At 40.9% G+C, this 16336-nt stretch overlaps 1 pseudogene; it reads right to left on the bottom strand.

The window, feature by feature from the left end:
- Positions 1–12117: 12117 nt before the first annotated feature.
- Positions 12118–15767, bottom strand: LOC147909654 (uncharacterized; annotated as a pseudogene).
- Between the last annotated feature and the right edge of the window lie 569 nt (positions 15768–16336).

Raw genomic sequence — 16336 nt, forward strand, 5'->3', positions numbered from 1 at the left:
AATTTGATACACAAATAAATATGCTATAGTAAAATTTGTTTTTATTCAGTGCAACACTGATTAAATTATATATATCCTTTATTGCTTTTAATATTCGATCTAGCAATGCCAAGTGTTTTTACGTAAAAAATCTTCTATTTAAATTAAATTTTTTTTGTTACCTCTTTAAATTTTTTATAACACTTTAGTTAAGTAAGGTAACATAACTTTTTGATACAATATTTTTAGCAAAAATTTAATAACCTATTATCACTTGTAATAGAAAAGAAGAGGTACAAAATACATACCACTAGTTTTCATTTTTTGATGCAACAATTTTGTTAGACCGACTACACACGTTCAAGTAACTTGTGAAGTATACTTGTGCAAGTAAGTTTTGTGAATGATTTTTATAATGTTGTTTGAAGAAAATGAAATTGATTGACTATTATTGAGTGTGGGGAAAAGTTCGTGGTGGTTTTTTAGTAAAAGTGTTTTTCTTAGAGTATTAAAATCAATTTATTTAAACCAAATATGCTCCATTATTTTCAATAATATTTTGCCATTTTTGGAGCATAATCCCATCGCGATAGAACTCTGTAGTCGAAAAACTACAAGTGATTTTCACAGGCTTCTTTTGAAGCCAGCTTTATACCATTAAGAGAGTTCTGCAGAGACCTAAACAAATGATAGTCTGGTGCTATGTCAGAATTATACGATGGATGCATTAAGACTTCCCAGCCAAGTTTTCGCAAGTTTTGCCGAGTTATCAAAGATGAGTGTGGTCGAGCGTTGTCGTGATGAAAGACGACACCCTTCCTATTGATTAATTCTGGCCGCTTCCTCTCAATTGCTTGTTGTAATCTCTCCAGTTGTTCACAGTAGAGTTCGAAATTAATTGTTTGATCGGGCGATAACAGCTCATAGTGAACGATTCCCTTCCAATCCCACCATACACACAACATCACCTTCGTCGTCAATCTAGGCGATTGCTTGTCCCTTCTCTCCTTCCTTTATCCACGATCTTTTGCAATCTTGTTCGATTGTCGTATGTGATCCATTCTTCATCACCAGTTATCATTCTCTCCAGAAATGGCTGAATTTTATTCTGTTTCAGTAGCGTATCGCAAATGTTCCATTATGTTCTTAACACTCAACTCGTGAAGAACCCAAACATCGAGCTTCTTTTTGTATCCAGCTTTGTGTAAATGATTTAAAACTATTTTGTGATCGATGCCTAATTTCCTGGCAATCTTCACAATGCTCACATGCTTATTACGCTCGACTTTTTCCATGATTTTATCAGACTTTTCAGTGATTGGTCGACCAGAGTGAGGTTCATCTTTCTTGATAGAGTATCTTTACCGTAAATAGCATAAATTTTTTCATAAGTCTGTGCAGCGTTTTTGTCTTTATCATAGTAATACTGCAAAATGTAGCAAAATTTTTCTTATTTATTTCTATTTTCGAAATAAAATAACTTTTTCCACTTTACCGATTTCAATCTTTTTTGGCTCAAAACAAAGGTTGAAATGTCACTTTTTAAACTCACGTCTAATGTTGTCGATGCGATTAATAGTTACCGACTGCTGAGCATTTAATGCCTAGTAGGAAAAACGCTACGAACTTTTTTCCATATCCAATATTTCTTGTTGAAGTAAGAAGATTGAATGAAAATATTTTTGAAGAAAAATTAAAGTTACTATTTTTTGAAGATTTTGAGAAGTTGAAATATTAGAGGTTTGCATTAAAAGCCGCTGTTTTTTCTTTATATTTGAGCACTTATTTCAATAACAAAATATATGAATACCTCAATCAAAGTATTTTCCCTCGGAAGCTATGACTTTTTGCTACTTTTCAGGCAGAAGTTGAATTCCACGACGAAAGAATAGTCTGTCTTTTGAGTCAATCCATTCAGCAACCCAATTTTCGACTTCGCTATAATTATGGAAGTGTGTATCTTCTAGAGGATGTTGCATCGATCGGAACAGATGATAATCGCTTGGTGCTAAGTCCGGAGAATACGCTGTGTGCGGGAGAACCTCCCATTCAAGATCTATCAGTGTTTGTTTCACGGCTATAGCAACATGCGGCCGAGCGTTATCATGGAGTAAAATCACCTTTCGACGATTTGATGCAATTGATGATCGTTTTTGCATCAAATTATCATTCAAACGTTCCAATTGTTGTTGATAACGCTCGGTGGTGATTGTTTCGTTCGGTTTAAGCAGCTCATAATACACGACACCTTCCATATCCCACCAAATACAGAGCATTGCTTTGTGACCGTGGATATTTCGTTTTGGAGTCGATATTGATGGTTGGCCAGGATCAACCCATGATTCTTTGCGTTTTGGGTTGTTGAAAAAGATCCATTTTTCATCGCCGGTCACGATACGCCACAAGAAACTCTTCTTGTTATACTTTGCAAGCAAAGAAATTGAGATGTTTAAACGGTTGGCAATGGCATTTTCGGTCAATTCATGTGACTGCCATTTTCCTTTTTTCTGAATCTTTCCCACAGCTTGTAAACGTCGAAAAATAGTTGATTTATCGACTTTCAGTTGTTGAGACAATTCTTTGAGTGTTTGAGCTGGATTTTCTTCCAATAGAACTTGCAGTTGTTCATCTTCGAATTTTTTCGGTTGACCTGTTCGTTGTTTGTCGTGAACGTCACAATCACCACTTTTGAACCAGTCTCTACATACTGTTTCCGATGGAGCAGATTCACCATAAATTTCCGCAAGCAATCGATGAGTTTCAGCTGCACTTTTTTTCAAATCAAAATAGTATAAAAGTACACATCGGAAAAACAACTCATCACGTTCCATTTTAATTCAGTTATAGAAAAGCACATATGTAAACAAGGATGACGTCTGTTGACTGAATTTTAGTAGGAAATGTTCACATTTAAAAATGATATAAGTAGCAGATGTCTCTGACTATAGCATACACAGTTACTGCCATCTAAACGTGAACAGCGGCTTTTAATGAAAACCCCTAATAAAAAGACTTTCAATGAGAATATAAAAAGATACATAGTATATCATAAAGTATCACTTGAGTTTTACTTCTTAATTTTATTTTTAATGAATTTTTTTTCTACACATCACTTGTGTTTAATTACATATGTACTTTAATCTCAATCTATAATGATTGCAATTGTACATAATTAATTCTACAAAATAGATAATCCTAAAAAATTTTGGCAACCTATAAGTGACTCTACCCTGTCCATTCGGGAAATCCAATATAGAATAAGAATATTGCTGAAGAAGACTCAAAAGAGAGTTGAAACGTTCAACGAGTTTGAAGATTGTAAATAAAAAAGATATTTGTATGTCAAATGAAATAGTAATTTTACTTGTTAAAAATTTTATTACTCACCTCCTTCCGCATTGACTCTTATTAGCCCAAATTAATTTTGTTTCCCCCGAGCACGACCTTGTCGTGGTGCAAGGGCTCACCCCGGGCATCTCCCGGTTCATGGCTGCCGTCAGCACGTGCTGGCGGCGGTTACCGGTATGACTGCTCGGGGCCAACAATGCTCTGTACGGACCTCTCCGTTATTAGGAGAAATCTGTACACCGGTTTCTGCACCTCAAGAGATTTCCTCAGTCATGAGATGCCCCTGGAGGATCCGTTCTTCGGAATGGATTTCCAGTATGCCGATAGGGGTTGGTGGCCCTGACTTCAATCGCCCGGTGACACCGCACCGATAGGGGGAATTTTTATTCCTTTCCGTGCGGGTGGTGGAGTTCGACCCCCATCGCGCTCGGACTCTCGTGGGGCCGTCCCTTCTCTCTTTGGGGAACGGAGTGGTTCCCTCGGAATTTGGGCGCGGAAGAGTCGAGCGGGTACTCCTGTAAGGTGGGCCGGCCCATATGTTGGGTGCTCCTGGCTGCGGGCTGGCTCATGCCATTAGAGGGGAGAGTCCCCAAGAGCTTTGGCTCATTGCATTGGGGGTCTCTCCGGCTCCGGATAGATACGTACTTTGTTTGTAGGGGAGAACAAGGCCGCGTGGACTCTTTAGACCGCAGTAGGGTCTCTCCTGGCGGAGGAGCCGCGTAGCCGCTCGAACGTATTCCGAGGTCGGGGCCGAGGGCCGTGAAGTAGTAGTTAGTGCCCGGTGTTTCCGCGACGGCGTCCCTTCCGAAGCGTGGCATCGGAATTCATTACTGCCACGGCGGTTAGGGTCCAGAAGGGGCGCTGCTTCCGTGACCCGATCTTCCCGAGTGGCGCCACCCGCAGCGGTGCCTTCGTAGTCGGAGGCGAGGGACCCCCGAAACTCGTGAGTGGACTTGCATCCAATCATGGGAAGTAAGGGGCTGGAGACCAGTGTCCCCGATGACACATTCCGGGGAATGCATCATATGCCAGCTCCCCGGGGAAATTTGGGGCCTCCTTTCCTGGAGAGGTTCCTCCAGGTGAGGGAGCACCTGGCTGGCGGAGCCGCTGCGGGGAGTGGAGAAAACAAAAATGCATACTATTTCTTCTTCAAAACAAACAAACAAGGACGATAGATGCCCTTCATAGAGCGATGGGATGAGCGGACCGGAGGAGCCGCGTAAGCAGCGTCCAGGCCCGGCATGCAACAATTCTGGAATGAGCGCCAGCTCCGCCAGCGCGGCTTTAGGCCTAGGTGTCGAGCTGGCGATCCAGGGCGGAGTCAACCATCTCCATGGAGTCAGTCACCATCAGCGATGGGAGAGAGGAGAGGAAGAGGACGGTCTCTTCCTTAGTCTTCCTCTTTCGAGTTGAGTAAGGAGACTGTAAAGAGGCCGCGGAGTAGACCGGCGTTAAATCCGGGCAAGTTCATCGCCGAGGCCAGGGAAAGGAGGAAAGCCAGAGCCACCTCAGTTACGAAGGGACTATAGGATCATTCGTGACTCTACAGCGAAGGAATCGTCGAATTTCGCCAGGAAAGCCAACTTGAGGGCCCAGGAACTGGCGGAGAAATATGATGAATAGCTGGTTGGAGCGGTTGTGGTGGTAGCCACCAGTGAGCAAGGCGTTCTCGCGAAGTACGATGAGCGATTGAAGAACATCTGCGGGGACATCGTCCGGGATTTGTGGACAACCTGTGCCAGTAAAATAAGTGGGGCTTTGGAATCCATCATTCATAGGGCGGAGCAATAGCCGACTCCCTGACCGGCGGGGACAAAGAGAGGGAGAGGTAGGAGGAGGAAAGGAATATGTTAAACCATGAGATAACCTACCTCCGATCCCAACTAGAGGGAGGGCTCGAGAAAGAGGACGCACGTTCCCGTTGCACCGCGACAAGCAGCAGTCCGATCATCGGCTGATCCGGATGATGTCCACCCCGGAGGTGTCGCATAGACGCCGCCGCAAAAAGGAGGAACGTTGATGGGTTCTGCGAAAGTTAGACCTTGGCGTTCTCGAGGTGAGCCCCGCTGCCATCCAATAGCGAGGAGGGCAACCTACTGGTAGTCCGAGGAGCTAGCTGGGCTACGTCAGGCCACCGTGCTATCAAAAGGGCGTATACTCGCCGCAGGCGGCGGGGCACCGACGCATCGCATACGCGCGACATACCGTCTCCGAGCCACTCGGCCTCCTCCTCCACCGTATTGACCGGGTTATGCTCCGGCCAGGCGGAGGAGAGAAGGCTCACCTCGAGAGCGCCAAGATCCAACTTTCGCAGAGCCCATCGTTCCTCCTTTTGCAGAGGGAAACGGCCGCCGGGGCACTCCGAGGAACATCCTTAGGACGGCCATAAGAAAGGCGAAGGTCGACATCTAGAGGGAGCTCGTATCTTCCCTAGACAGGGATCCGTGGGGGAGGTCCTACAAGATCGTGATGAAGAAGCTTCGTCCGTGGGCTCTCCCCTCCCCCCGATAACGGAAATCCTGGACGCTCGGTTCCTGGAGGACATGGTGGCCGCCCTCTTTCCCATCAGGAAAAGAGAAATATCGGAGAGGACTGGTCCCTCTGTCAGAATGGACGGAGGAGCGTCATCAGGGAAAAGATGGGGAAGGCCTTTGACTGAGGCGAAGGTCGCGGGCGCTCGGACTCGACGGCGTCCATAGAAGGGTCTGGCTCGCCGCTGCCCTCCTCACCGAACGTTTGAGGCAGCTCTATACGAGCTGCCTCAGAAAGGGAAGCTTCGTGGAAGAGGGATCGGCTTGTCCTTCTACGCAAGGAAGGCAAGCCGGCGGAGAGTCCCTTCGAGTATAGGCCAATATGCCTACTAGACGATGCGAGCAAATTGCTAGGGCATATTATCGCTGCCCGCATCGTCCGGCACCTGTCCCGGGATGTCCCGCGGTCAATACGACTTCTGAGAGGGGTTATCCACGACACCATTAGGAAAGTGAATGCCTTCTCAGAGCAAATGACCGCGGGTGAGGAGGTAGCGTTGGCGGTATACATCAGGCATTTGCCCTCCGTTACCAAAAAAGAGATTAATTTCGTTTTTGTTATTTTAAAAAGAGAGAGTCCTCGGTTAACACATTTATTGTTAAAAATTTATATTATATATAAAATTTACGTTATATATAACATATATATTATATTATATATTAGGTGTTGGAATTAATTCGTAGCGTTTTTTAATGAAAGAATGTTATTTATTTCACATGAGCATTAAAAAATACATTAATGAAAGTACTTCCCATCACTTGTAAAACGCTACGAATTAATTCCAACACCTAATACATATATTATATATGTATAATTTATATTATTATTAGGTGTACAAATAAGTTTCCGCCGTTTTTTAACAAAAATTAAGCATTTATTGTGAAAGGACGATACATAATGTTTTATTGAAAATATTGTTTATCGCTAGCCACTACTTTTTCCCATCTTTCTGGTAGCATACGGATAACGCGTTGGAAGAACGCTTCATCTTTTGAGGCTATTATCGATCCAATTTTTGATATCTTCATATGATGTGAAGTGCAGCTCAAACAGGCCATGCGTCATCGATCGACGTAGATGATAATCGGAAGAGGCAATGTCTGGTGAATGGCGGATGGGGTAGAACTTCCCAATTGAGTGTTTCCATGTAGGTTTTGACCGGCGCCGCAACATGAGGTCGAGTATTATCATGCAGGAGAATAATTTTGTCATGCCTGGAGTAGTAGTGGGCGCGTTTTTCCTTAAGTGCTCGGCTCAATCTCATCAATTGTGTTCGGTAGAAAGCCCCAGTAACGGTTTCGTTTGATTTGAGCAACTCATAATACACGACACCAAGCTGATCTCACCAAATACACAATCCCACAACATGAGTTTTTTTCCATGAATATTCGGCTTGGCTGTCGATGTTGAAGCATGGCCAGGTGATCCCTATGATTTCCTCTTCTTTGGGTTATCGTAGTGGATCCATTTTTCATCACCAGTGACTATACGATGTAAAAAACCCTTTCGTTTATGCCTGACAAGCAGCATTTCACATATGGAAAATCGGCGTACAACGTTTCTCGGCTTCAGTTCATATGGAACCCAATTCCCTTGCTTTTAAATCATTCCCAATGATTTCAAACGATGTGAAATTGCTTGTTGAGTCGCTCCTAATGTAAGTGCAAGTTCTTTTTGGGTTTGGCATGAATCTTCATTCAATAATGCTTCCAATTCCGCGTCTTCGTATACTTTCGGCCTTCCGCTACGTTCTTTGTTTTCGATGTCAAATTCACCGTTCTTAAATTTTTGAAACCATTCACGATAACTTCTCTCACTTAAGGCAGCCTCACATATGCTTTTACAAGCAATCGATGAGCCTTAGCTGCAGATTTCTTCAAATTAAAGAAGTAAATCAAAAGTTTCCGCAAATGACGCTTATTCGGCTCAAAACTCTGCATTTTCGCACAAAAAAAAATATATGATGCTGATACAAAATCGCTAGTATTTCAAAGTTATGTTGTTGACAGATGTCCAACTTTACGATGTAATGTTTTACATTAGACAATTTTAACCATAGCTTGCTAGTGGCGCCGTCTTTTGTCAAACGGCGGAAACTTATTTGTACACTTAATATATAAAATTTGTATAAAGATGAGGAAAAAAAGGGAGAGAAGATAAAAATGGTGTTGATGGAAACATGAGTGGAGGAGAGTAGTATTTTGGCAGCCATGGACCGTTAACAAATCTCTACCACTCCACCTCCGGCGCTGGGGGCGTGGTCTGTCTGGGAAATGATGCGCTCTGATTGGTCGGTGATGTGAAGGTGTGAGGTAATTAAATGGTGCGTTTTGATTGGCCCGTTTTATGGCTGCCCACGTGCTGATTGGCTCTGTCCGTAGACGCTTACGCGGTGGAGAAGAGTGGGGATGTCGGCAGAAATGAATACCGGAACACCAAGGAGAATGGGGACAAGACATTTTTTCGTTATGGGGGGGGGAGAGGGAAGGTGTGGGGAAGGAATACGAATAGCGAACAGTTTTTTGTTCTACAGGTCATTTTTTGCTGCAGCGGAACAATATCTGCGGTATATTAACGTTTTAGCGAAAGAGTTTTTTTCTTATTATTTATTTTTTTCTTATTCTTTATGACGACTACTTTTCGGGAGACTCTTAGTTTTACTAAGGAGAAAGAGATAAAACAGGAATAAATAAGTTTGCGCCGGCACGCAACGTCGTAATTGGTGTGTTGATTCGAACACATTATTTAAAAAAAAAAATTTTTCTATATTTTGTTTTTAATGAACATTATCTAAATCTGGAATACGTGAGAAAAGGCTAATGTAAAAAGGGACAACGTTAGGTGTAAGAAACAGATAAAATTTAAATGATCAAAAACGTTTATTTTAAAAGAAAAAAAGCGATATTGCATAACATATTTGTTTTATATTTTACTTTTTAAAAAAGTAGACGATTGAACATGATGGCATACGAAGGCAAGTCAATAAGTTCTTAGAAAATCTGTCAGAGGGCACTCACAGTGTCATGTCACATTACTTTTTGACACGTAGCATCTTTCAGCTGATTACTATCAAATTTTGAGCGGAATTCATCGCGTGGTTCTATTTCTGTAGACGATTAAAGAGAACAATCTTTGTATTTTTTGCAAAATGGAAAAAAACGAGTTTTGTGCAGTGACACATCTACATATGAAAGGTTTAACGCCGAAAGAAATCAAAATCGAGTTGAATAAGCTCGTTAGATGTTTATAGCACATCTGCACCAGCTTTTGCGATTGTATACAGTTGGGTGAATGAATTTAAACGTGATCGTACATCCACACGTGATGTACCTCGTTCGGGAGGCTACTATACCAGACATTGATAAAGTCCACGATATTGTTTTGACTGATCAATGAGTGAAAATGCGCGAGCTTATTGAGGCCACAGGCATATCACATGGCACAGTGATTTCAATTTTGCACGAACAATTGGGTATGAAGAAGCTATCGGCAAGATGGGTGCCGCGTTTGCTCATTATAAGCGCGACCGTACGATTTCAAAACAATGTTTGGAGATGTTTCAACGTAATCCAGATGAATTTCTGCGTCGATTCATTACTGTGGACGAAACATTATTTCACACCCGAAACGAAAAAACAGTCAGAACAATGGACTTTACCGAGTGGACCATCTCCGAAGAAGGCGAAGACCGTGAAGTCAGCCGGAAAGGTGATGGCCATAGTTTTTTAGAATGCATGCGGTATAATTCATATCGATTACCTTCCGTTGAAGCAAACGATCAATGGCGATTATTACGCAGCTTTATTGGACTGTTTTAACAACATTTTAAAGAAAAACGTTCCAATTTGGCGAAGAAGAAAGTGCTCTTCCATCAAGACAATGCATGAATTCACACATGCCCGATGATCAGATTTAACAAATTCCGCTACGAATTACTTCCCCATCCAGCACAGTCGCCCCTGTGACTATTTCCTATTTCCAAATCTGAAGAAATGATTCAGAGGAAAGAAATTCACCACCAGCTCATCGCCGAAACAGAGACTTATTTTGCAGGATTGGACTAATATTATTCGGACGGCTTGAAAAAGTTGGAGAATCGTTGGATCAAGTGTATCGAGCTGAAAGGAGACTATGTTGAGAAATGAAAATGAATCGATCAAAAAAAATGTGTTTTACTAAGTTTTTCTAAAAATTTATTGACTTGCTCGTAGCATAAGAATATATTTTATGTTTACAACGAAGAAAAAATTTATGAAATAACGATCAATCGGTCATTGCGTTTACAATCAGAGGTAAAGACGACTAAGAAACTGGCTAAGATTATAACCATTACATATAAAGTATAGAAGTAGTATTGCCCGCAAGTTTGAGAAAGTATTCCTTGCAGCGTCATCGTATTCCAGCGATACGTGGAGTTTCAGCGAAGTTATAAGAGGAATCTTGAGTTCAAGGGCGGCAAGCCGTAGTTATCGAAATATGTTCCAGTACCGTATTCGTCGATGTAAAAGGCGACCCAGTGCTGGCCAGGTCGATCGTGATCGTTTGTGTTAGCAACAATGACAGTCGACCTCCACACCCTCGACCATCGGTCGGCAGGATAGACTCCTCCATGTCGAACACTGAAATGATGTAATGCATTTAAAATTTTCAAATGAAGAAATTTTCATTTCTCGTTGTCGGAGTGGGTGAGAGAGGAAAGATTTGCGCAAATTCAGAATTTATCTCTTTTGCCGTTACATGCGTTATAGAGTTCTCAAAATTTGAACGTTCGCGAAACGCTGATATTAGCTTTATCTCTATCCATCGACAAGACGAATTTTGGAAAATCTTTTTTCTCCTCATCTGTCGCTTGTTCGCCCTCACTTTGGTTCGATTTTTCTGTACGGTATTTTTTCTCTATGCTTCGATGTTGCGAGATATAATATATCGTGGTGACTTTTAAATTGAATTGAAAATTTTCCGCTGTCTGTTTTTTCGCTCTTAACGTTGTTTTCACTTCAATTTTCTGAGAGAAGACTATCGTAGCTCAAATTGCAGCTGTTTCATATAGTTAGTCAACGTTTCAATTTGTAAACGTTGCGTAAAGCACAATGTGATTCAACATTGGTTTGAAATCCGTGATGCGTACAGCGCTGTCCATGTTCTTCAAAATCTGATAGATTTTTAAAAGCTGGAGAAATTCCTTCCAGATTATATACGTTTCTGGAGAGTAGATTATTCAGATAGCGCACCTTCTCTTATCCTCTGTTAAAGATGTAACGTGAGTGGCGTGTAATGTCTCGTATCGTAAAGTATTTAGGATTGATGTTTCCGTCGAACCATTCGATTCCGTGATAATTTCGTGTAAGCCAGTTGTTTTCTCGTCTTACTGTCTCGGGTAAATCATTAAATGGATAAGGCGGCATCATAATCAATGTCCGGTGATCGTTGCATTAATCGCAAGAACCATGACTTCTTACGGAATAAAATTCTCTTCGACATCGCGAAAATCTTGTATGTTGATGACTACATCCATTATGATATTCGAATTTTCATTACTCTTTTTATGTCACGAAACGTCTCTGCCAGTGTCATGTGCAAGAAGCTATTTCGTCATTTTGCGAGCAATTAGATGAGAAAAAAATGTGTAGTGGGGGAAAATAATTTTCTCGCGGAAGCCATAGGGCTAACCAGAAAAATCGACAATGACTTAACGCGAGGTGTCAATTTCTAAAACGTTGTTTCATGAGATTCTAATGCTCTGCACAATTAGCGGATAGATCTGGAGCGAAAGCGAAAAGAATATAACTGTTGGCGTAATCGTCTTTACTTATAGAATTACCCTCATTCAGAAAGTGAATGCCTGTTCCCAAGAATGTGTGATAAGCTTCAACGTAGAGTGGCTCGTCTTTCGAAAAATTTGGCTGTAACGACCTACTGGAAATTTGCATGCCATCAGCGTACAACGAAAAGAAATTTATTCTATAATTTTTGAAATTAAATGGGTTCAATTTTTTATTGCCTTAAACGCCTTGTTATCGACAAAGTATTATTCGTTTTGGCAGCTGTCCAAGTATTGTATTGTCTATCTATTCCCCCACTACGCCGGCGAAACGTGAAAGTTTTAACTGTGACTCTCGTAAGAGGATACTTGGCGGTAGTTTTACTTAGCATTCTAGCGTGTGCGAGTAGCATACAACAAAAGTTTTATCAGTAAGTGCGCATGCTTACGATAGGATTCCAGTACGCTTTCTACTATTTCTTCAATGTTTTTCATCAAGTGATTATTCCTCGCATGATTGTGCTCGCTCGAAATTTTGAAATTTTTTGTAATAATACCGGTATTACTAATGGAATGTGCCGGCGGTATATCAGACGTTTGCGTGAGATCGTGAAAAATGTCATCATTCGTCGTCTCGTTATCGGTGGAGGTACTTCGCGTAGCGTTGTCTTCTGCATTTTCGTTTTCGTTGCGTACATCTTTCTGTCTTCGCGTTTCTTGAATAAATCGCAAGTATCGCCATAATGCCTCTCTGTATATTTTCCATCTCTCACTTTCATCGCGTGGCCAGTCAGAATTAAGAATACGACTCATCTCCACATCAAGTCGTGTTGGATGAGTCTGAGGGTTTGCGTTGTATTATTAGTGCTTCTGTGATCCGAATTTTGCGGTACTGCGATTTTTTTTTTTCTTTCTGCTAGCGAATGATGTCGGATTCTAACGCAGATGTTGCATTCTTTCGAGATTTTCCGTCGAAATTAAAACCATTTTTTTTATCCTCTCCATAATGTTTTATCCCCGCTATTTTGTTCCTTCGATAATTAGCTTGATAATATAGATTCGATAATATAAGATAAAAATCCGCCTCGTTGCATCAACAGCTTTCTTTTATTCTTCCAATTACCGCATTTTGTAACGATGTGACGCAAAGCCGTTTTGTATTTGGTTAATCGATTTTTTTCACAACATTCGAGCTACCTTTGAGAGTATTAAAAATACATTCGCAGATACAAAGAATTAATTTTTCAGCGCCACGTAAGAAGATTGTGCGTTGATTTTTGTTCAAATGATAGAGCATCGCGAGGAGACAGGTATTTCTTTTACCGATCGAATGTGAGGCGATTTTCGTCACACTGCACAATTTCTCGTCACTCACTTTCATCATGAGAAAAATCTACGACTGACACGTACGATTATTCGCCTCTTATATGTATTCATTGGAAAATGATCTAGGCAGCACGTAATGAGTCGTATCCTTGGGAAAAATACATGTTAGAAATCAATACTCGTCCGGGATTGATTGTTTCAGATCGAGCAGCAAGTAGCTGTAAGGCCTGGATGTAACGTCGTAGTATGCCTCTTCTAGGAATTTCGGATCGTTGGGATGGACTTGACGCGCTAAATGACGAATTTGAGCGCGATCATGTGGATTTTTGAAAACGATAATGTAATTCGCATTGAGCGATATATCGCGTTGATCACACCCCTGATGGAAGAGATTCTGTGAGATAAGAATAACACTAAGACTGCCTCTGGTGAAAAGATCCACGATCGCATCGCACGACGACGATTCTTTCATAAGATCGTCGATTATCATTAATTTCGGAGAAAGCGGATTATTCGAGTAATCTTCCAGACGGGGTAAATCTTCGTAAAATTCAATTATATTTTTCTTCGTCGCTTTGGTACTGCTGTATCCCCAACTCTGTTTGACTCTTCTTCGAACTCTGTTTGACGAGTATCATATTGTAATTGACGATAAGCTTCTTGCCATTTCGCATAATAGAACAAAACTCTCGAAACGTACGTCAGACATAAGAGATAAATACCGGAGAAAAGTCGTTTTCCCGCATCCGGTCGGACCGTTGTCTATGGATGTTTCCAGCATACATCCATTTTGCGAAATGAGCTACTCTATTACCGTGCAAGACTTCAAAAGCAAATAAAAGGAAAAATGGCGCTTAATAATATTTTCAAGAATGTACAAAGGAAAAAAGGGGGAGGGAGATAAGCTGATCAACGCGGCGGAGGCCCTCCACGCGGCCGGACGCGTGCTCGCGTCAGCATATCTCCGGCATAGTTAGCCGACAAGAGCACCGTGGCGTCTTCCGAGCTGATTCTCGCTGCGGTGCGACGCGTATAAGCTTATCCGCGACGAAGTCAGCATACAATTTCTTCGGGACGTGGCATCGCCGCTAACGAGCTTATACGATGCCACGTGAAAAGCTTATGATAGACGAGGGAAAAAGAAGAAGCAGTAAAAAAATTGTCTCGTGATTTAAATATAAAACATTTTATTTGTTATATTTGATGTTTATTTTTTACATAAAGTGTGAAAAAATGGAAAATGAGTTTTTGTATTTACAATAATTTTTTCAAATGTTTCAAGTACAATTTCATATCGTAAAAATATTTATTTATTTACATTATTCACAATATTAAAGTACAATAAAATTTCTAAGTACTAGAAGATTTAACAATAATATTCATATTTTATTTTACAAAATAATGTATTATAATTTTACATTTTAATGACCTAAATGTATACCTAAATGTAAACCTAATCGGCGGAAAATTCGATGACGTTTCTGTATTAAAATGAAAGAGAAAGCTTAAACAAGAGGAGGGTTATTCATCTATGAAGCCATGGAAAAGAATAACGATAATTGATATAGTAAATCTACATTTTATCAATACAGGCGCACATGACTTCGTATCATTTCGCGTTACAATTTCATGAAACGCAGTGAGTCGATTTGCAGTAAAACGCAAATTTATTGTCGACCCTCCGTCTTCTCTTATTTCTCGTCTTTCTCTCTCATTTTCTACTATTAATTTCTTAATATTATTAAAGTTTAAAATTAACAAATTTTTATAAATTAAATGTTATATTCTTATTTTACAGATTTCATGCGTACGTCTTTCTGGTTACGAATGATATACACGTAAAATTTTAGGCCATCCGAAACGAACGACTCGATATAACTTCCGCAACCGTAATTCTCGAGTTCGTCTGTTATATCGCTCAGAAAATTACCCGTACGCAGTTCATATTCATTCGGATTATTTGTACTTAGTATATACATGAGTCAGTGTCATAATATAAAACACGTCTATCTAATTTTTCTAAATATTTATATAATTTTAATCGTGCTAACGCAGTCATATTTGACGCGATTATCACGTTCATTATTGGGAAAACCACGACCGCCTTTTCGCGTAGTCGCCATGAAACATAAATTACCTCGTCGTTGACAGGCAATATATCGGTTATCTCGTGCTCCAGATATCGTGAGTAAAGTCATCAGACGTTAACAGGATTTTACGATCTCAGTATTAGGCAGATTGGTTCGCTGGCCGAATTTTCCCCAAAATGAATTTAGATAAAACTTAGCGACCAAGCGTAAACCGGGAATGTTATTTCTGTCAAGAATGATATCAGTTTTTTTCTTATTCCCTCAGATATTGTTCCTTAGCCTCGACATCATTGTCCCCGCATTCACTCGGCCATCCGTTGTTTCCTGTTTTAATTGTAAAAATGTATTTATATATTCGGCAAACAATCCTCTTCGCCGTGTATTGGGATCGTAACGCGTAACTTTATACAAATTTCACTCACGCTCGTCACAAAATACCCCTTCTCGATGGCTTTGCGTAATTCGCAAGACCTTTGAATTCACGCTCTTCGGGACGATTGTGAATATACGTTACTTGCGAGAATGTTTCGCAGTAGCTCCAACACAAGGCGAAAAGCAACTTTCCTTTTACTCTATACGGGAATACCGGGTGAAATAGATTACGTGGTGGGAGGTACTTTATACCGTACAAGATCCTCGACAAAGTCAAAATTAATATTTGGCACTTTACCGATTAATTCGCTATACTCCTCACCGATATAAATATCGGTGAGAACCGTATGGGAAACCATTTTCAACACATACGGATACAGAGAGCATACGGTAACATAGCATATTTTCTCTGTGCCCGTAATTTTATATCAGGTAGCGATGTTTCCTGTGCAACTACCGAAAAACGCATCGCGCGGATCGAGAAGATCGGATTTTATTAACGTGTGATTCTTGAGAAAATCATTTATCTCAAGATTTTCACGCATTTCCCGGTCGAAGTCGCATTCCCATTTTTCTATAACGTAATAGCCCCATTTTCAAAAGCAATATGTCGATACAAGAGTTCGCTCATAATGCGCATCAATTGTATCATTACGATTTGTAGACGAAAGCGTTCTGTAACGATTAACCTGATAGCACGTCAGACAACCATGCCAGAAACACTCATAAAACTGAAACGTAACGTTGCATTCCGTTTGCCGACTCCAACTCGTAGTATCTATCAACACGCCTGCCGTCAATTTCATATTCGCGTCCAGCGTGGATTATGCGATGAGTTCACGCTCCTTCTACACTAGCCACTTTAAAACTTTTCGCAAATATCTGTCCGCATTTTTGTATCCGTCCGACGAAATGATTTCTACTTCTT

Source organism: Acromyrmex echinatior, chromosome 5 (genome assembly GCF_024713525.1).
Source record: "Acromyrmex echinatior isolate Ae372 chromosome 5, ASM2471352v2, whole genome shotgun sequence".
Lineage (NCBI taxonomy): Eukaryota > Metazoa > Arthropoda > Insecta > Hymenoptera > Formicidae > Acromyrmex > Acromyrmex echinatior.